This window comes from Canis aureus, chromosome 8 (genome assembly GCF_053574225.1).
Source record: "Canis aureus isolate CA01 chromosome 8, VMU_Caureus_v.1.0, whole genome shotgun sequence".
Classification (NCBI taxonomy): Eukaryota; Metazoa; Chordata; class Mammalia; order Carnivora; family Canidae; genus Canis; species Canis aureus.
In genome coordinates, this window is record NC_135618.1 from 29,960,809 (window position 1) to 29,984,249 (window position 23,441).

A 23,441-nucleotide genomic window follows, 5' to 3' on the forward strand; every position below is an offset into this window, starting at 1 on the left:
AAAGAAACGAGAGCTTTAAATGATACACTGGACCAGATGGATTTCACAGATATCTACAGAACTTTACATCCAAACTCAACTAAATACACATTCTTCTCAAGTGCACATGGAACTTTCTCCAGAATAGGCCACATACTGGGTCACAAATCGGGTCTGAACCGATACCAAAAGATTGGGATTGTCCCCTGCATATTCTCAGACCATAATGCCTTGAAATTAGAACTAAATCACAACAAGAAGTTTGGAAGGACCTCAAACACGTGGAGGTTAAGGACCATCCTGCTTAAAGATGAAAGAGTCAACCAGGAAATTGAGGAAGAATTCAAAAGATTCATGAAACTAATGAGAATGAAGATACAACCATTCAAAATCTTTGGGATGCAGCAAAAGCAGTCCTAAGGGGGAAATACATCGCAATACAAGCATCCATTCAAAAACTGGAAAGAATTCAAATACAAAAGCTAACCTTACACATAAAGGAGCTAGAGAAAAAACAGCAAATAGATCCTACACCCAGGAGAAGAAGGGAGCTAATAAAGATTCGAGCAGAACTCAACGAAATCGAGACCAGAAGAACTGTGGAACAGATCAACAGAACCAGGAGTTGGTTCTTTGAAAGAATTAATAAGATACATAAACCATTAGCCAGCCTTATTAAAAAGAAGAGAGAGAAGACTCAAATTAATAAAATCATGAATGAGAAAGGAGAGATCACTACCAACAGCAAGGAAATACAAACGATTTTAAAAACATATTATGAACAGCTATACGCCAATAAATTAGGCAATCTAGAAGAAATGGATGCATTCCTGGAAAGCCACAAACTGCCAAAACTGGAACAGGAAGAAATAGAAAACCTGAACAGGCCAATAACCAGGGAGGAAATTGAAGCAGTCATCAAAAACCTCCCAAGACACAAGAGTCCAGGGCCAGATGGCTTCCCAGGGGAATTCTATCAAACCTTTAAAGAAGAAACCATACCTATTCTCCAAAAGCTGTTTGGAAAGATAGAAAGAGATGGAGTACTTCCAAATTCGTTCTATGAGGCCAGCATCACCTTAATTCCAAAACCAGACGACCCCACCAAAAAGGAGAATTACAGACCAATATCCCTGATGAACATGGATGCAAAAATTCTCAACAAGATACTGGCCAAGAGGATCCAATAGTACATTAAGAAAATTATTCACCATGACCAAGTAGGATTTATCCCCGGGACACAAGGATGGTTCAACACTTGTAAAACAATCAATGTGATTCATCATATCAGCAAGAGAAAAACCAAGAACCATATGATCCTCTCATTAGATGCAGAGAAAGCATTTGACAAAATACAGCATCCATTCCTGATCAAAACTCTTCAGAGTGTAGGGATAGAGGGAACATCTTAGCCATCTACGAAAAGCCCACAGCAAATATCATTCTCTGGAATGAAGCACTGGGAGCCTTTCCCCTGAGATCAGGAACAAGACAGGGATGTCCACTCTCCCCACTGCTCTTCAACATAGTACTGGAAGTCCCAGCCTCAGCAATCAGACAACAAAAAGACGTTAAAGGCATTCAAATTGGCAAAGAAGAAGGCAAACTCTTCCTCTTCGCCGATGACATGATACTCTACATAGAAAACCCAAAAGTCTCCACCCCAAGATTGCTAGAACTCATACAGCAATTCGGTAGCATGGCAGGATACAAAATCAATGCCCAGAAATCAGTGGCATTTTTATACACTAACAATGAGACTGAAGAAAGAGAAATTAAGGAGTCAATCCCATTTACAATTGCACCCAAAAGCATAAGATACCTAGGAATAAACTTAACCAAAGAGGTAAAGGATCTATACCCTAAAAACTATAGAACACTTCTGAAAGAAATTGAGGAAGACACAAAAAGTTGGAAAAATATTCCATGCTCATGGATTGGCAGAATTAATATTGTAAAAATATCAATGTTACCCAGGGCAATTTACACGTTTAATGCAATCCCTATCAAAATACCATGGACTTTCTTCAGAGAGTTAGAACAAATCATTTTAAGATTTGTGTGGAATCAGAAAAGACCCCGAATAGCCAGGGGAATTTTAAAAAAGAAAACCATATCTGGGGGCATCACAATGCCAGATTTCAGGTTGTACTACCAAGCTGTGGTCATCAAGACAGTGTGGTACTGGCACAAAAACAGACACCTAGATCAATGGAACAGAATAGAGAACCCAAAAGTGGACCCTGAACTTTATGGTCAACTAATATTCGATAAAGGAGGAAAGACTATCCATTGGAAGAAAGGCAGTCTCTTCAATAAATGGTGCTGGGAAAATTGGACATCCACATGCAGAAGAATGAAGCTAGACCACTCTCTTTCACCATACACAAAGATAAACTCAAAATGGATGAAAGATCTAAATGTGAGACAAGATTCCATCAAAATCCTAGAGGAGAACACAGGCAACACCCTTTTTGAACTCAGCCACAGTAACTTCTTGCAAGATACATCCACGAAGGCAAAAGAAACAAAAGCAAAAATGAACTATTGGGACTTCATCAAGATAAGAAGCTTTTGCACAGCAAAGGATACAGTCAACAAAACTAAAAGACAACCTACAGAATGGGAGAAGATATTTGCAAATGACATATCAGTTAAAGGGCTAGTTTCCAAGATCTATGAAGAACTTATTAAACTCAACAGCAAAGAAACAATCCAATCATGAAATGGGCAAAAGACATGAAGAGAAATCTCACAGAGGAAGACATAGACATGGCCAACATGCACATGAGAATATGCTCGGCATCACTTGCCATCAGGGAAATACAAATCAAAACCACAATGAGATACCACCTCACCCCAGTGAGAATGGGGAAAATTAACAGGGCAGAAAGCCACAAATGTTGGAGAGGATGTGGAGAAAAGGGAACCCTCTTACACTGTTGGTGGGAATGTGAACTGGTGCAGCCGCTCTGGAAAACTGTGTGGAGGTTCCTCAAAGAGTTAAAAATAGACCTGCCCTACGACCCAGCAATTGCACTGTTGGGGATTTACCCCAAAGATACAGATGCAATGAAACGCCGGGACCCCTGCACCCCGATGTTTCTAGCAGCAATGGCCACAATAGCCAAACTGTGGAAGGAGCCTCGGTGTCCATCGAAAGATGAGTGGATAAAGAAGATGTGGTTTATGTATACAATGGAATATTCCTCAGCCATTAGAAACGACAAATACCCACCATTTGCTTCAACGTGGATGGAACTGGAGGGTATTATGCTGAGTGAAGTAAGTCAATCGGAGAAGGACAAACATTGTATGTTCTCATTCATTTGGGGAATATAAATAATAGTGAAAGGGAATATAGGGAAGGGAGAAGAAATGTGTGGGAAATATCAGAAAGGGAGACAGAACATAAAGACTCCTAACTCTGGGTAACGAACTAGGGGTGATGGAAGGGGAGGAGGGTGGGGGGTGGGGGTGAATGGGTGACAGGCACTGAGGGGGGCACTTGATGGGATGAGCACTGGGTGTTATTCTGTATGTTGGTAAATTGAACACCAATAAAAAATAAATTTATTATTAAAAATATAAAATAAAATAAATAAAACTGAAATTCATATTTTCTTACAGGTTCTTTCACTACTTGAAATTTATAAACCATTTCTGTAAATTATAAATTCAGCTTATTAATAACTACCTATCAGACATTCATAGAGCAGATCATCTTTTCATAAACCCCTCCTTAAATATCACAGTATCATTTTGTAAAGAGAATTGTGAGACTATTTTGGCATTATTTCTCGCATCATTGCAAATCTATAGAACATTAACTTATGGATCAGTAGCAAGAAAAACAACTTAAAGTAATTCTTGTGTTTAGTCACTTAGTCAATTTTATCCAATTAAAAATAGTCATGAAAGGAGTCTAGTGAATTTAGGAAAAATGGAATACAACTTACTTTGCCAAATAACAAAGTCTATATAGTCTATGCATTTAACGTATTTGCCAATAAATAAATAAGTAGTAATTACCTTGCCCAGGGCTTTCCCACCTTTTTGAAGGGGAAGTGGTTTAGATGTTTTACTAAGAGACATTCATACTCCTGACAGATTCATAGTCAGAATAATGATGGGAATACAAAGTAAATCATTATTTTATGCTCCAGACTTGTTTATTCTTTACATGAGAGAGAGTATATGTGATTGAGAGGGTGGAGTGTGTTCTTGTCATTGTTCCTGAATCATTTTGGTTAAACTTCCAGTAGGAAAATTACGCATTCTCTGAAAAATAGGGACCAAGGAAACAAATAATAGAAGAACCCTTGTTTGGAAAATGAAAAAGTGGTCAAAGAAAGAAAAAGAAGCAGGGAGATAGAAATAGAATCAAGAAGTGCTTGTAGCAAAAAGTAGAAAGCGTACCACTCAGATACACCATGAAATTAAATAATCCATTGTGGCATTGAATCTCCACATGACTGGTTTTTGTACAGTCTAGTTTATAGTTGACATTACTAAGTATTATGCAAGAAATAAGCATACATAATGTAACAGGCTCGCCAAACATTTGTATTATGCAGAAACTTTGGTTTTGATTCAAAGTTACAAAAACACAAAAAAATAAAACAAAAATGAGAATTCTAGTACCCACCTTATTTATTTCTGTCAATGTGAAGATAGTTTGATATGCCATTCATAATCTGGCACTGTTGAAAGTTTTTTAGCCTTGAAATACTTTTGGAGCTTTAGCAGTAAACTACTTTTAATATTTTTCATTTTTTTTCTGAGTAACATATCTTCCAGCTGAATTTTTAGGTATTACATTTTTGTGAATTATTTGCTAGAGGGGCAGCCTGGGTGGTTCAGTGGTTTCACGCTGCCTTCAGCCCAGGGCATGATCCCAGAGACCCGGGATCGAGACCCTGCATGGAGCCTGCTTCTCCCTCTGCCTGGGTCTTGGCCTCTCTGCATCTCTCTGTGTCTCTCATGGATAAATAAATAAAATCTTTTAAAAAAATTATCTGCTAAAAAGTGCACAAATTAAAAGTTGAGGCCTTTTAAGATTGTTAGATTATTTCCTTCTCCACATACTACTTGTGGCTAAATTTAATGGTCTGACAAAATTCAAAAGTGATGCTGAACACTTTTCTAGAGAGGAAATGGAAATGTATGGCTCAATTCAAACAAACATAAATAACGTAATTGTTCAGTCAGGTATTAAAATACTAGCCACCACTCAACATCCTTTCTTTCTTTTTGCCTCAGAAAAACAGTCTATTTTGGGAAGCAAATCACTCAACCTAAGGATTACACTTTCCAGACTTGTTTGCAATTAGTGATTTCCACATTTCCAAGTTCCGGACAAAGAGATGCAAGTGAGAGTGTTGTATAGGCCTTCATAAACTGGTTAATAGAATCCTGAGGTTCTTGCATGCAATCTTGGGCTTGGAGTTTATTCTGCTGATATCTGATGACTTTCTAGCCCTAAGATCTGATGACTTTCTTGAGTAGCCATATCACCAGAGAATGCTTTCACTCAGGGTTCTCTTAGGTAAGAGGATACAACTTTCTATGTGTAAGCCACAACTGATATATTGTGCGTAAGCCATTGTATATAACACATTGTGAGTCACTGTTACAGTTCTGAGATTGCCACTCAGGAGGACTGCACTAATAATTGCCTTCAGTAATACTTTATATATGATATATTTATTAGAAAAATAAATGTGTTTTATAGAATTAATAGCTAGCAATATATACCTTAACTCATTTTTTCCAATTATATACTGAAGATGTAATTAACTATGAGGAAAAGAAAGTCAGTTGAAAAAACCTTTTAAAGATTTTATTTATTTATTTATTTATTTATTTATTTATTTTATTTATGAAAAGGCAGAGACACAGGCAGAGGGAGAAGCAGGCTCCATGCAGGGAGTCCGATGTGGGACTCTATCCTGGGTCTCCAGGATCACGCCTTGACTCAAAGGCAGTCGCTTAACCGCTGAGCCACCCACGTGTCCTGGCGGTTGAAATTTTTAAGAACCTTGAAATGTAATTTGTGTAACCTTTGATTCAAAGACTTCCCAACTGTATATAATGTTTAAGTAGTATATAAATCTATCTTTATTATATAACATGTGAAAATAAATAAAGACCTAAGAGTTTTATTTATATCTGATAAACAATTCACTGGGAAACATCAATCAACAAAATTTTTAAAAAAATCCTTTTTATACAAAGGATATACTATCTCTTTTGAATATATAAGACAGTAGGAGGGTCATTTATTAATTTAACTGCTTTATATGTGAGATTAGGGTCAGATTTTAAATGGATACAAGTAAAGCTCTTATGGAAAATTCAATTTCCGGGGATCCCTGGGTGGCACAGCGGTTTGGCGCCTGCCTTTGGCCCAGGGCGCAATCCTGGAGACCAGGGATCGAATCCCACGGGCTCCCAGTGCACGGAGCCTGCTTCTCCCTCTGCCTGTGGCTCTGCCTCTTTCTCTCTCACTGTGTGCCTATCATAAAAAAAATAAATAAATAAAGAAAAAAGAAAAAAAGAAAAAAAAGAAAATTCAATTTCCTAATATGAAAAAAGAAAAAAACAAAACAAAACAAAAAAAATGAGTACTTTGAGGCCAGTGGTTAAGTGGATAGTTTCTTTCATGGATGGGTCCAGATTCAGATTCCAATAATTAATTTGCAATGTAGAAAAAGAGGTTTGAGGAAGCAAACTAATGAGTTTAGTTTTACACATTCTGAATTTGAGGTGACTGCAGGACACTGAAGGTGATGAGGAGGCAATTGATTACACAAGTCTAAAAGCCTTGACAAAAGAATCTTGAGGACAAAGACTGCCACAGAGGTTTGAGAGTCATTAGCATATAGATGAGAATGTGGCTATCCAAGCGGGCTGTAAAGTTGAAAGAGCAGTGGGCCAAGAATTGCATCATGGAGATTGGCAGGTGAGGAGATACCCATAAAGAAAAGTCAGCATGGGCAGGAGAAAACAAGGAGAGTTGAGTCACCTCAGGCAAGAGAGCAGAACTTTTCCAGAAGGTAGTAGCCAGTGGTGTTAAACATGCCAGGGAAGTCTAGTAGTACAAGGTCCAACAAAAATCTATTGACCCCGAGACAATTGTAGTTATGGGGGAAACATCTTGTGTCTGAGAAAAGCTGAAGATTGGAGAGAGTCAATGATTAAGTGCATGATAGGAAAATGGAGATATGTAGTTGATCCTGTCACTTATGAATAATGTTAATTTTCTTCTTTATTTCTAATTCTTATAATTCATATTTCTTGTTCTACTTACTGCTGCCATCAGGGTAATACTAATAAAACTGCTTATATCCACGGGTTTTGACTTGTTTCTACTTTGAAAGAACTACTTCTAAATTTTCATCATTTAGCTTGAATTTTTTTTTGAGTTTTTGATAGAAATCTTTGTTGGCCTATGATACCCTGTTCAGATCCCCATTTGGGAATGAATGGCTCATTTTCCTAGCCTCTAGGAGTGTTGCTGGCAGATTACTCTCAGCTGTCAAACTCCTATCTGGATTGTCTGGTTTACGAAAGCCACTTGGCCCAAAGTATTTCCTCCTGGAACACCCTGCACCAAAAGTTAATCATTATAGGGTGAATCATTATAGGGTGTAGATGTTAGACTTGCTCACATTCCCATCAGGAAGACCTTGACAAGAGATCTCAGCTTCAGAACTCATCATACGATCAGCTGAAGCTTCCTTCAAGATTCCACAGCTCAATTTTTCCCTTTGCCTGATCCCAGTTTCTTCTCTTCTTTCTATAAGAACTAATTATAGGAATTCACCCCTAACACGATCATCTCTGTCCTGGAGTTGGCTTCCTAAGGAAACCCAAGCCACAACAATATTCTTTATCAGATTATCAATTTTTCTGTTATTACTAGTTTCCTAAATACATCTATTATTTCTTTTTTATATGTTAAAAACTCATGGGTGATTCTTAGACCAACCGGCAGTATATATTCAAACTTCGCTTTCTGTTATGGTGAAGTTCTGGAGTTGTGTTCTTTCACAGGAAATAAATAGGAATTGATGAAAGGGACTCCATATTTGCTACCTAACACTTATGAGTTTAAGGCACGCACATTTCTTTTTTTTATTTTTTTATTTAAATTCAATTTGCCAGCATATACTATAAACAACCAGGGCTCATCCCATCAAGAAGGCATGCATATTTCTGACATGGGAATTTTCTCTTTGCTCTTTCATGTACAACTCTATATTTAAATGGTTTTAGTTATATTTGATCCTGTATGTTCATACTAGGGCAGAAGCTTCTGAATTATTTCAGTCCACCATATGTTTCAAACCAGAAGTACCAATATTCCTTCCTGGTCTGTGTTTTATGTGAGAATGTAAACACACACACGCACACACACACACATACACTCAGTGGGTTACCTATATAAAAGCATTTTTTTTTCTGTATCATGGTAAATTTTGAATAGTTATAGAAAACTTTGAATAGCTACTCCTTGCTTTAGGTCAATTCCGCAGAAGCAGATCCTGAGACTGGATATGCCAGTGATTTATTAAAGCAATGCTTCCAAAAGAAATTGGGAAGAAGTGGGGAAAGCAGAAAAAGGAAGCAAAAGTCAAACAACTGCGAACTTTCAGGCAAAAATCTCAGCTTCAACCTGATTCCATGCTGAACTCTGAATTACCCCACATTGTTTGAGCTGCTCAAAGCAATAGAGTCAGTTGGACTTTCAAAATCACTAACCTGTTAGTTACTTAATTGAAAGCCATCCAGAAGGACACAAAAATCCCAAACTCCCAAACACTATCCACTCTCTATAGCACAGGAGTATTTCTCCAAGAAATGTGCAGATGTAGTCCAAAAGGAAAGCATACAGAAGTTAGCAGCAAAAAAAAAAAAAAAAAAAAAAGTTAGCAGCAATAAGGTTAGATAGATAGATAGATAGAGATATGATATAAAATAAAATCTAAGTATATACCTAAATATAAAATGCAATATAAAAATGAATATATATAAATTTATATAAATAAATATATATTATATATATAAAATACCAAATTTTACATATAAAAATGGAACTCATGTTTTCTAACTAAAGAGAATATTAGTGATCTTAAGCTGATGAAGAAGAGAAATTAGGTGTTCTTATCTATATAATATAAACTGCAAAACTGTAGTGGGAAGATAAAACAATTATTAACATGCTCTCAATATAATCTCTGTCTCTCTTTAAAAAAACGGGAGTAAGATGAAATTCAGAATATTATGAAAATGAGATTGTGGCAGTAATATATACCCAAATTTCAGGTCTTCTATGTGAATAGTGCCTGAGGGGATAGGGTGAGCACTATGGCTGCTTCGACTGCTTTGGAAGTTTCTAGGAAAGTGAAGAGGAGATATCAGAAACAAAACGGTAGGTCAACTGACCCATGGTTTGATCAGTGGTCTGCAGGTGTGGCTCAGAGTGTAAAAGTAATGATGAGCAGTTACCTTGGTCTCCCGACTGAGGTCGTGGAAGATCCATACCTATATGATCATATAACGAATTTACAGAATGAGATCATTGATTTCTCATCACTAAAAGAAATCAACAGCAACTCATGTTGGCTCTGAGTACTTCTTCCATATGCAATATTTAAATTAATATGTTTATTACTATATACACGCACATGAACTTAATAATTTAATGAAGTTTGTAATTAACAAAAAAATAACAAATAGCATTGACTATGGGGATCTCTGGGTGGCTCAGCAGTTTAGTGCCTGCCTTTGGCTCAGGTCATGACCCTGGGATCCAGGATCGAGTCCCACATTGGGCCCCCTGCGAGCAGCCTGCTTCTCCCTCTGCCTGTGTCTCTGCCACTCTCTCTCTGTGTCTCATGAATAAATAAATAAATAAAATCTTTTAAAAAAATAGCATTGACTAAAGTACCCCCTGCAAGTTGTGATTTTTGCTTCTAGAAAAATATTTAAAGAAAAGTCTGCATTACTGATTTTATACTGAGATGGTCTATAGTCGATATCTATCATGTACTACTGAAATGAAATGTATTGAATTTTCTTCAATAACTTTGAACATAATAAGGTCTTTTATTTTATATTATATTTTTTAAGATTTTATTTATTCATGAGCAACACAGAGAGGCAGAGACACAGGCAGAGGGACAAGCAGGCTTGACACAGGGAGTTCCATGTGGGACTCGATCCCCAGACCCCAGGATCACACCCTGAATCAAAAGCAGATGCTCAATGGCTGAGCCACCCAGGTGTCCACATACTAATGTCTTTTAAATTAAGGGTGAGTGGTCAGCCCCAGTGGCCCAGCGGCTTAGCACGGCCTTCAGCCTGAGGTGTGATCCTGGAGACCCAGGATCGAGTCCCATGTCAGGTTCCCTGCATAGAGCCTGCTTCCCCCTCTGCCTGTGTCTCTGTCTCTGTCTCTGTCTCTCTCTCTCTCTCTGTCATGAATAAATAAATAAAATCTTTTAAAAAATAATAAATTAAAGGTTAGCTATATCAAATGTCCAAAATACCAAGTGTTCCACAAAAAAAATTTAACTTTAAATCTCAAATTTTTCTGTGATAGAAATACATGTTTCCTCAAATAGATTAAGTGGAATAGAATATTAAAATTCTAACCTCATCTTCCAATCCCTCAAGGTTCCTGAGAATCGGCTCTTTAACTAATAATAAGACAGAAGATAAATCATCCTCTTTTTATATATATATATATCTAAGTCTTTAAAATGAAAATCATATTTTAAAATGAGATAGCTGAGAAAAGTCTGTCTTAATTTTTAAGCATAAACTCCTAACAGAACCTTTTTCTCAAGGTCACTCAAAATTATATCACAGGAAGTTAAAAACCATATTTAAACTCTTAAGAAATCTGAGAGCAAATTCTTGTCATCTTATTTGATATAATTTCATAAAGCAGCAGTGCCCCCTGGTTGCTATTTCATCCACCACTTCTGGCTGGAAGTGAAACATAGTTGGTCTTTGAACAATATTAGGGTTAAGGGCACTGACCCCCTGCACACTCAGAAATCCATGATAACTTTTGACTTCCCCAAAACTTAACTGCTAATAGCGTACTCTTGACCTTACTGATAACATAAACAATTGATTCACACATATTTTATATGTTAGACGTATTATGTGCTCTGTTCTTAAAATAATGTAAGCAAGAGAAAAGCAAATGTTATTAAGAAAATCATAAGAAAAAGAACATGTATGTACAGTAAGGTACTGTAAAAAATTCCATGAGTAAGTGGACCTGCACCTTAAAACCTGTGTAAAGGGTCAACTATACTTTTAATCCTGCATATTAGATAAGCTTCATTAAAAGAGACACATTGCATTGGAATGAATGCATTTGGATTATAAATGTTTTAAAAGTTGGCAATAGTCTAAGCATTATAACATGATGGCTGGCAATTATTGGTTCATTGCATATTTAATTTTTTTTTTTGTATTGGAGATAGTTTGCTTTAAGTATTGAATTTCAGAAGAACAGTTGTTTCCAATTTTACTAATGACTTCCACATTGATGAATATGGATTACTGTAGAGTTTGGACACAATTAAAGCACTGATAGTTTTCAGGATAATTCAGTTCCTATTTTACTTTGAACGCCTTGCTTTATTCCTAGAATATGAGAAAGATAAACATCACAAATAGGGACTGATAAAAGGAGAAAAAGTATCACTTTTTAAAGTTGTGCATTAAATACTTGTGTTGTCAAATAAAAATAATAAAGTAATGCTTCACATAAAGTGAACAAATAAAAAAGTAGACCATTAATATGAATTTTGTTAATCAACAGAATTCTAAATTAATAGGGTTAACCATAAAGATTATCTGAAAATGTGTTAATGAATTAATCATGTTGTCCATTAAGATAAAATAATGAATTGAAGAAATATCAGATGGATTATTGTGCTCATTTTTCATGTTAAATAAAATATTGCTCATTTATTAACATCTCCATTTGAATGATAGAAGAAAGATAATTTTAGTAGATGTCAGGAAAACAAAAACAGTAAAAGATTCATGCAACCTTAAATTAAAGCTATTCTTACTATCACACACACACACACACACACAAACACAAAGTAAACTTTAAAAACAGAATTCAATAAGCAACAGACAAAAGTAGACTGCAGATAACTGTCTCATGGACACTTGTTTAACATTTGAAATGTTCCTTTCTGAAAGTATGTATCCAATCAAATCAATATTATATCTGTATTTCCTTTTTGATTTAAAATCATAGCAATAAATATGTCAAAGTTGTTAAAATATAAAAGAGGCCATATTCAATCAACCCCATTTCTTTAGGACGTTAGTAATTTCAATATTAGTTTATATGACTAATTAAACAATAGTATTCATAGCTAAAAATTCACCAGACTTCCAGACAATAAACAAAGAAACAAACTAGCAAACCAAAATCCCAGTCAAGAACCTGTTCTAATTCAGTAATTTACCCTCCTGGAGTTTGTAAACCTTTTATTGAAATACCTGCAATTAACCAATGCTCACCCAATGACACTGACCAGAAATATTAATAACAGTAAACATGCAAAAGAACCCCAAATTACTCATCTGTAGAATAGCAGATATCAAAGTGAAAGATTCTAAAATGAAATAAAGATAAATAAAATTATTTATTATAAACCTTGAAAGTATGTGACTTGAAAAAACTTAAATTTCAGAAAGTTTGCTATGTACATTGAGCATATTAAAAAAGAAAACTTTTTACTGGAAGCATCAATTAATTAATATTCAAATCCTATTCCTGAATGTTGTATTTTCCTCCAGGGTTTCCTTTAGATGAAAAGGCAGTTGTTAGACAAAAATGCTAACAAAGTGTTATGATAAACCCATCTGTGAGAATTCCTCAGTCGCTAGTACAAGAACAATTAGAAGAGCTCACGTGAGCAGCTCTGCATCATTTTTTGGCTTCGACAAGCAGCCGTGCACACAAGATTTCAACAATATCCTCAGAGGGAGTCATTTCAGAAACAACTGGGAAATACTCACCAAAGATGAAAGTCTGGCGAGAAAGTACTCCAATAAGGAACTTGCTGCTTTAGACTTTGAGGCATAAAACAGTTTCAGGACTGGTTTGACAATTATAGCATCAAAAAAAGGAAGGGGACATGTAGGAGAATACTTTTACCATGTCATTCATCGTCTCCAATTAATTTATTCTCCTAAGTCCTAAGTTATTCATTTCAAAGTGCATACATAGAATAAGAGAAAAAATAGTCGATAAATTTCTTTTCCCCAAAATCAAAATCCAATTGTGAAATGAATTATAAAGAGTAGTGATATGCTAAGGACCCATGAATAATAGAAATTTAATAAAGTGAATAAAGAAGTTTTTACAAATGAAATGTTTATGGGATCATGTGGTAGAGAGAAATTAATGCTTTTTCTTGATCTGAAATGGTTCTGCTGATTTTTTTTCAACTATCAATAGAGTTGCTCATCACACCCTCACCTTGTCTCATACGTCCTGCTCTGGATTTTGCAATTTACTAGAATCGGGAATATCATCACCATAATCAGAAGGTGAAAATAATTTCATTTCATAGCGTGCAATAATATATTTTATAGAGGATAAAGTACAGGGTCAGTTTTGTGTTATATGATGAAGAGCTTATAAATTCATAGAACTGTAAATTGAAGGTCAAAGCCAGTATAAATGAGTAAGACTAAAGTGCTAAAATGAGCTCTGAGGTGACTGAGCATATTATGTTTGCTAAATTTTCCTATCTCAGTTTTTTAAAATGATCTGATAATAAAGCCAGTCTGTAGTATAATATACACATCAAATGCAGTAGATAATTCCCATTCACATAAGCCCAATTTATTTAGGCCAAGATTATACTCAATCCTCTTGCTTAATCACCCAGACCTCTTAGTCAATAACCAGTATTATAGATAAGGAAATAGCAAAATCTAAAAATTGCAGATCTTTCCATGATGAGTCTTGTGTGGCCAGCTTCCTGAAACGTACTATATAGGAAATGGAACATTTGTATTTCATTGGAAAGTTCACTTCGATTAAATTTTATCCGTTACTTGCATTTGTCATTTCCATGATGACTTCTGTTATGTTTATGTATTTTCTCTCTTTGGCTTCTGTGCCAGCTCTCCCTGATTTCTGTTGACAGTGGATTAAGGTAGCCCACATTCTTGTTAGCACCAATAAGTGCTACAGGCACTTGGGGGCAGCCTTAAATGAAGACGGATCACCCTCTGCAAATGCAGTGTCTCTCTAATCTGCAAAGCACAAAACTGTCTTAATGTTTCAAATTGAAACAAGAGAAAGTTTAGGTAATTTGTCTGCAATCCAACGTAGGTGAACTGACTGAACTATCTTAGTGTTTGCTTAAGGTATCATCTTATTACCGTTTCAGCTAAGATGACACTTTTAAAGGTTGACTGCATTCAATATCCCTAAGTGGAACTTATGCCTGTAAAACATAATTTTACTTCTAGATATTAATTCAGTTTAACTTATTTCCTGTAGGATCTGGTCAGTAAAGAAAATACATACATTACACATTTGGTATATAAGTCGTTTCGAATCAAATTTGATTTCTTAAAACTACTATTAAAACATATCAGGCAAAAAAAATAAATAAATAAATAAAAAACATATCAGCCAGATCATGAAAACTTCACACACTGATTTTCAGTGTGATCTAAAATATTTCATTACCTTCATTAAATCAAAATGGAATTTTAATTTATCACATATTCATTGCTTTTACCACTTAAAACAATCGTAATCCAATCCTTGAAAAATAAAATATAATAAAATCACAAAAGATAAAAAAAAAAGTGACTTTGGTTTATATTAGGTTTTTTTTTGTTTGTTTGTTTGTTTTTCAAAAAAATAGATCGGATTCTATTATCTACAGAAAAAAGCAATGGCTAGAGGGAAGACCCTGCCAATGTAAAAGGTAAGAAATTAAGAACAACATCTTTTTCTACTATTTAGCTAGTATCTGGGGACAGGAATGAGAAGAGTTTGCTGTGGAAATTGCCACCTAACAAAGATTAAACAGGTTTCCGGAGAAGTAGAAAAACAAGGTGCAGTCATACAGTAAGACACAGAAGTACATTATAAAAAATTAAAGAAAAGCAAGAAGGCAGAAAATAGTTAAAAGGTTTTTCAAAAAAATTCTATAATGATATATGGTGATGGATTTTAACTAGACTTCTTGTAGTCATTTCACAAATATCAAATCATTATGTTTGATATAATAATATTTATTACTGATAATATACTATTAATATACTTTTTGCATGTCAATTTTGTCCCAATTTTTTAAAAAAAGTTTTTATGTGTGATGATCCTATTGAGGAGGATGAATGGGAGTAAATTTTACACAATCTTTCTTTTTTAAATTTTTTTTTAAATTTTATTTATTTATTTATGATAGTCACATAGAGAGAGAGAGAGGCAGAGACACAGGCAGAGGGAGAAGCAGGCTCCATGCACCGGAAGCCCGATGTAGGACTCGATCCCGGGTCTCCAGGATCGTGCCCTGGGCCAAAGGCAGGCGCCAAACCGCTGCGCCACCCAGGGATCCCCTTACACAATCTTTCAAAATCATTTCTTCAGAATGTAGTTTCCAAACTTGAGTTAACTGGATTAGCCTGCATTATATGCAGCTCTTTGAAGGAATGGGCTAAAAATTCTGAAGCTACCCTATATGTATTAAGAAATTAAAAAATTGCTTGGTTGATATGATAGCCAGGATTCTCAATGTTAGAAAATAGAGTTACAAGTATGGAAGGGAAAAAAGGTTAGAATAAATATTGTCCAGTTGAACATGAATTAGAAATATGAAATTATGGTGTGTGTGTATATGTATGTGATACATATATCATATATACCATATATCCATATTTAATATAGATATATGTTCCTTTTAATCAAAGAATAAAGGAAAAGGACACAGAAGTCAGCTTGTAAAGGACCCCGTTGGTTAAATATAGGGTGTTTGAGCAACAGAAATAATTATAGTGATATAATCCATAGAATAAAATAAGTATGTGTGAGTTTACATTGATATAAAAGATAAATGGAGGATAGAGAATGCTCTTATAGAAAGCACAATAGAAACAGAAAGTTTTAACTTGGGAACCACTAGGGCAGTATTAATTGTTTAGATCAGAATCACCAATGGATGCTAAGATTAGTGGGGAAAAGCATGATGAAAATGCAATATTTGCAGGGTTTTATAGTATCTCCCCACAAGATAATTATTGACACAGTAATTTTACATTAGAGAAAGAGGGTGGATACCAAGTTCACAAAGTATCACAAACATTTCAAGTAATGGACAAATGAACACAATGTGTCTCCTAGAAAGAACACTGCACCACTTCCATGACATTCTTGGCAAATATGCCTCTACTGAATGTAATTATAAACACACACCCAAATTGTGGGGCAAAATATCTGCTCTGAATTCTCCCGAACTGCAAGGTTATAAAACACAAAGAAATGTCGAGTAATTCTTTCAGGTTAGAGGAGATGGAGACCAGACAACTAATATGATCCTGAAATAATTGGTGACATTTTAATAAGGCTGGTGGATTACATATAATAATGTATCATTGTTAATTGACTGACTCTTATAACGTCACTGTGGTTATAAAGACAATACCCTTATTTTTTAGAAAATCACAGAAAAGTGTTTGCAATTTGCTCTGAAGTGTTTCAGGAAGGAAAAAAAGCCAGTGTTTGCCAAGAGTCAGAAAACAAATGCCCTTGGCAAATCTGGGTGAAGAAAATCTGTGCCCTCTTTATTTTATTTTTATAAGTTGAAATTAGTTTTTACAAAAAGTTTTAAATAAATAACATCCTAGGAGACTGGAATGGTTGTACCTTGGACCCTGATCCCTTGGCAGAATTAGGACATGGTTGGGGAAAGTCCTGAATGACAGTGTCCCAAATGCCACGTAAATGAGTTCCTAACGGAACACGTATGAGTAATTATCAACGAGTAGAGCAAATGACATTTCTCAGGCCAGATGGCAGATGTCTCCCATAGAGAAGATTTCTTGATTCAGTAATTTGGTGATCATTCTCAAGATAAACTTGTGGACAGGTAAGGAAATATATTTACAGATAAATGCCTATCTGCAGCTTATTAAAAACAGAATTGTAATGGGCGCTGTTTCTTAGAGCAGTTGTCATCTAAATGTAGCCTAAATTTAGAGGAAGACTCTTGTCTGTGAGAAAAACAAAACAAAACAAAAAAAAACTTTGATTTTAACACAGAGCTGTGGAAGCATTTTTACAATTTTGATGTGAAGAATGAAGGTACAGCTATCACAGTGGCTTCTGACAAAAGTTTGAGATAGCTAATATGTTTGATGACAACACATTTTAAAGAATTAGAAGATTGAAGTGTTGAACAAAAAAAAAGAACTATGATAGTAGAGATTAATTATTGTTTTCGCATTCAGTGTAAGAATAAATACAGAGATAGGACTACTCACGAGATCCTACTACAAAGATGACTCAGGAAGAGAGAAGAAGTTTTGAAGAGGTTAATGTGGCTCATTTTAGAATACCCAACAAGGCGAGACACATTACTCTTAGTTTCTCTTACATACACTCATGGCCTCCTGGATTCCCGGAAAAGCTCCACAAAAGACAAAGGCCGACCTGGCTTCTAGATGTAAGAAGAGCTTATTAATCTTAATGTGTTTCTACTAACCTTGTGAAAACAGCCTGTTTCAGAGTGACTGATTGCATCTGAGTTCAGATGGTGCAAACTTTTAACCCTCAGTTCTATCCTCTTTCACTTTTCATGGAACTGGTCACTTAAGAGCTTCTGTACTCTGGATGTCTTGGCGGGAGTCTAGGTATTTGAATGCAACATACAAAAAGGGAAACAGGTTATACAATGTTTCCTCTTCTCACCTGATTTCTTGGCCTTACCCCAGATATCTCCAAAGTTTATAAATATTTCCAAGGCGGAAAGGGTGGATGCGAGGTAAATGTTAGAATAAGTACCAGGAATTATTGATAAGTAGACTCAACTTTCAGCAGAAACTTTGGAAAGAACAAGGAACACAGCCTTGTTTAAGCCTTCACATCTGATGATGTGCGCACGCCCCCCACACACACCCACATACACCATAGATTTAGCACCAGATAACCATACCAAAAAAACCTCTGTTTATTCTATCTCACTAAGACCAGTTATCTCATCTGCTGTATGAGAACTTTTTTTTTAAGATTTTATTTTTTTATTCATGAGAGACACAGAGAAAGAACCAGAGACATAGGCAGAGGGAGAAGCAGGCTCCATGCAGGGAGCCCAATGTGGGACTCGATCCTGGGACCCCAGGATCACGACCTAAGACAAAGGCAGATGCTCAACCACTGAGCCACCCAGGTGCCCCCGTATCAGAACTCTTTAAAGGCAAACATTTCTGTCCTAAGATATAGCTACTGGAAATAGTCACAAGATGCCTACCATTATCAGCTTTTAATAGCTGATTAATAGCTTTTAATGTCAACATAATTTAACCATTTAGGAAATGTTATTTATGACTTTTTTTTTTCTGAAATGCCAATTCTGGCAGCCAGAACTTATATTAAAATGTATATATTATCATACCAGACAATTGCTATTTACCAACCTAATGTTTAGTGATATTCATATTAAATGAAAGGAAGAGGAGAAATATCTCTATCTCCTTAGCCTGAATAGGACTGAATTATTTGTTTTGTAGAAGTGATAACCTCTTAGTCTGTCCTTCTCTAATATCCTGATAATTACTCACCAATGCCCAGATCTGCAGGCATCCTGGTAAATGTTTGCCTTATTGTCATTATGAACTTCCTCTCTGCTAAATCCTAGGTCATATGATATTTCCTAAAAGTATGATATTTTTCTTTTTTTTTTTTCAGTTCTATTTCCAACTTCAATCAGAACCACAGATTTTAACAGCCTCCTTCTTCCTCTCTCACTATCAAAAGTGGGAGAAAAAGTGTCACAAGTGGGAGAATATGACTCATTAAAAGTAAACATTTAAGAGCTTGGTACAGCAATTTTCTATTTTTTCACAAAAGTTATGTTTCCTCGGAGTGCAATGGACAGGGGTATAAGGAGCACTATGGAGCCCCTCCTTTGAAGATCGATAGCGTACAACACATTAGATGACCTTCTACGTGACTCTGTCCAAACATCAATAGAGATGGAACCCGGAGTATTGTCTAGTTGTGACAGTTGTGAAAATGGAATAGATTATAATTAATGCCACTGAAATCATTCTGTCTTCTGCTAAAAGCCTGCCAGCCTCCTAAGAGTGTCACTGATTCTGAGTGTTCAGATTCTCTCTTCATTCAAGTATAGAGATATTTGATGCTACAGATTGCTATCCAATCAATGTGATGGAAAACTATCACCTGACCTCCTGAAGACATTAACATTTTATAGAATGCTTACAATTTAAGGATAAATATGAAGTTTATAGCTCAAAAGCATTTACCTTTGGAAGCATAATTTATGGAAATCCACACATCTCAAGCTTTGAAACCCATTTGTGTACCTAGGAACTAATTAATGGAACTAAGATAAATGAGCCCAAGAAAAATGATATTTTGATCTCTTGCAATACAGTAGTCCACTCAAACCCATTAGAAAATGTTTTCGCCCCAAGAAAATGCATCCAGCCAATGACGTAGCAAAGTTATGATGAGGAATAGTTATTTCTGAAATTATGTAACAATATACTCCTGTTTTGCTTGTAAATAAAAGATAACATAGCACAGCTGATGCTTGTTTAAACTTTGCATACAAATATGCATGATGCCAACTGGATTCAATTTATCCTGTCTTAATTTGAATTAACTTGACAGATCTTTTGACACATGCTGAACAGACTAATTGTTGCTTATTTGGGTGCACTGAATCAGTGAACATGGCAATCAGAATCCAAGCAGATGTTCATAGTTTCTGTGATTGCCCGGAGCCTGAGGGTGGAAAAAGATGGAGAATCATTTTGCTGATTTACTTTTGTTAGTATCTGTCAAGTCATGGGCTGCATTACAAATACTATTGTTAAAATAAGCAGATTCTGCTAAAGACTTGTGAAGAGCAGATATGAATGCTAATGATAATTTTACCTTTAGATGCATTTGAACTTACAAAGTCCCTGTAATCAGAATTTGCTAAGGGTGAGATTGCAATAGCACATTTTTCTTCTTCTTGCCTTTCCCCCCAATATCTTTCTTTTCTAAATGTCATTAACGTATTATGACTAGTTTCCGGAACACAGAAAATTATAGGGGAATAAAGCAAACAAAAGTATACTTGCTACCCTTACTGCCCACTTTGTCAAATCTTGTGTTGTGCCCTATTTAATACATTATTTTTTAAGAACAGGAACATTACAGATCCCACAGAATCTTCCTGTGAATGAATGAAAGAGATAACAAGAGTTGGATCAACTTCACACACCCTTTAAAAATTTGTTACATTGTTTTGTGTTATCAATTTTCAGTAAAATTTGCCACATACATTTTCAAAAAATAACAATGAATTAATGGAGTAAAATTTAACAGAGTAGAAGTCTAGAGTTAAATAGTTCAGAGATTGTTAAATGACTTCTTAAAATGGTTGAGGTTCCATTTTGGACATACTTCTGGTTCATTTGTATTTCCTATTCTATAATTTTTTCTACATGTCTTGTCTATTTTTCTACTGGAAATTCCATCGCTTTGTTTAGATTGATTTGTAGAGTATGCACTTTGGGCACTAATCCTTTGCTGGCCTACGTGCTACAAATACAGTCTTCCAGACTATGGGGTTCTAATTTTTCTTTGCAGAGAAATAATAAATTGCCCTATCAACGTTTTATCACTATTTCTTTAACATTGCTTTTTGTTTTCTTTTCTCTATCCTCTTCTTCTAAATTTCCTATTAAAATATATGAGATTGTCTCATTCTTTTTCTGCATATCTATTGGCATTCTCTTTTTTCTCATCATTTTACCTCTCTATTCTTTATTAAGTGTAGTATTATCACACCTAATTTCTGGCTCATCGATTCTTTTTTTTCCACTGTGTTCATCTGATTATCTATCACTACATAAATATGTGAATTATATAATTATATTGAGTTATAGAACTAATTCTCATGACTTGTGTTTCTAGAAGTACCAGTAAGTCCTTTTTCAAATCATTTTTGTTATATCTTGTTCTTTCTTCTTCCTTTAATTTTAGGCTTGATTTTACTTGTTTTTTTTTTTTTTTCCTGGGAGGAGAAGGAAGTAAGAGAAATTTATTTGGCATCAGTGATCTATTAGGAGGTCTCCATCTAAAGTTGATTTTTTTTCTTTCATAATCACAAACTATAATTGACTTCTCATTATTATCTAAACCCACAAAAAAAAAATAAAAAAAAATAAACCCACACTACATTCTCCTTGGTCCTCTGCCTTTTTTAATATGTGCAAATTACTGTCACTTAAAGTAATATCTGAGAAAAAATTTACCTTAATTTCCCCAGAAATGTATCCATTTCTCTCCCCTACACTGATTTCACCCCTGAAACTCTTCACAAAACTACCTTAGAATTAAGTCCTCAACCCGGTAAAGGCCACTTGGAGGCTGTTTCGGGGGCCAGTCAGACACAGAAAGTTAGGCCCCAAATCTATAAGATCTCAAAGTGCCTGATGAGGGGAAGTGGCCGCAACTCTAAAGGAGGCAGATCTAGGAGCCTCCCCAGAGTCTGGGCCACAAGACAATGGGTCAGTGGCTTATTTGCTGTGCTACGTAGCCTTGTGGTTTTTGCCAAGTCATCTACACGCTACATACCTATTTCTTCATTGATAAAATGAGGATAAAATCACCAATCTCAGTGATGATATGAAGGTTAAAAGAAATGACAACAAAGTGTACCAGCATATAAGAATCCAAAAGTTATAACTTTATTTCACTTTTTTTATAGCCCTGCCATCTTAGTTGTGTGGCACTAATTCTACTGTTTATTTTCATTTCTGTCTCTCACTCATCTTGGTATCTTTCAGGACATTTTTCTCTTTTTTTTTAAAGGATATTTTTCTAACTTTGGACTGACAAGTCATTTTCCAGAAACTCTTCCGTGTGAGAATCATGTATACTGAAATGAGAATGTGTCCCATAAGTCAACTGTTGTATTTCTTTTTGCCAGGTCAGGTGAATTACTGGTGTAGATCAACTCAATAGTAATAAATCCCTACTGGGGAAAGTCCATGGTTTAAAAGTCTCATGAAAGGTTTTTGTTATTGTTCTTGTCCTAACCAAAGCTCAAGCCAAGACAGACAACTTTCTGTATGGTATGCTTTTGCCAATAGGACATTTTTAAATTGTCTGCTTTTCACAGAAGGTGTAACATTTAGAGAACCTAACTTCATGTAATGATCTCAACTCTAAACCCATAGCTCAGGCTGGTCTAAGTCTGTATTTCTTGATTCCAAGTGAACATTAAGAGTGTGCTACCATTTTAAAAGAAACAGAAACATCTGACTTTATGCTGATATAAAAATGTGCAACACATTTTCTTTATTTTGGAAACAACATATATTGTTTCCATATCCTGGCTCTTGTGAATAATACTGCAACAGGCTATAAAAGAGAAGATATATCTCTGAGATCCTCATTTCAGCTTTTTTAGATATCTGCCCAGAATAGGATTGCTGGATAATATGGCAGTTCTATTTTTAGCTTTTTGAGGAACCCCTATATACGGGTTCAAATTTCTCTTCATCTCACCAACATCTCATTATTTTTAGGTTATTTTTAGAATTGCTATCCTAGCAGGTGTGAGGTGATATACCTCATTGTGGTTTTAGCTTGCATTTCCCCAGTGATTAGAGATTTTGAGCATCTTTTCATATACCTATTGACCATTGGTATGTCTTTGTTAGGGAAATATTTACTCGGGTCCTTTGCCTATTTTTAAGTCATTTATTTATTTATTTATTTATTTATTTATTTATTTATTTCTACCGAATTGGGGAATTTCTTATATATTTAGAATATTAGCAGATATGTGGTGGTCAACTGACCTTCAACAAGGGTACCAATAATAGGCAATGGAGAATAGTCTTTATCTTATTTGTATTTTAGCTGCATCTATAAATAGTATTATTTGTGTCTCTATGAGATATATATGCATATATACATCTCATAGAGATTTATACACATCAAATATATATATTTGATATATATATACACATCAAAAAATATGAAATTATATTGCACTTATTTCTTTTAAACCTTGCTTACTTTAGTCAATACCATGTGTATAAGATGAATCCACAATGGGATACCTCAGTGGTTGAGCATCTGCCTTCAGGTCAGGGCATGATCCAGGGTTCTGGGATTGAGTCCCACATGGGGCTCCCTG

At 35.2% G+C, this 23,441-nt stretch overlaps 1 long non-coding RNA gene across 1 annotated transcript; it reads left to right on the top strand.

Annotated features, from left to right (window-relative positions):
• The first annotated feature begins 17,008 nt into the window (after window positions 1-17,008).
• Window positions 17,009-21,466, top strand: LOC144318059 (uncharacterized). Its single transcript, XR_013383915.1, has 2 exons — window positions 17,009-17,141; window positions 18,959-21,466. It is a non-coding gene; the product is annotated as an uncharacterized LOC144318059 (long non-coding RNA).
• Window positions 21,467-23,441: the final 1,975 nt, after the last annotated feature.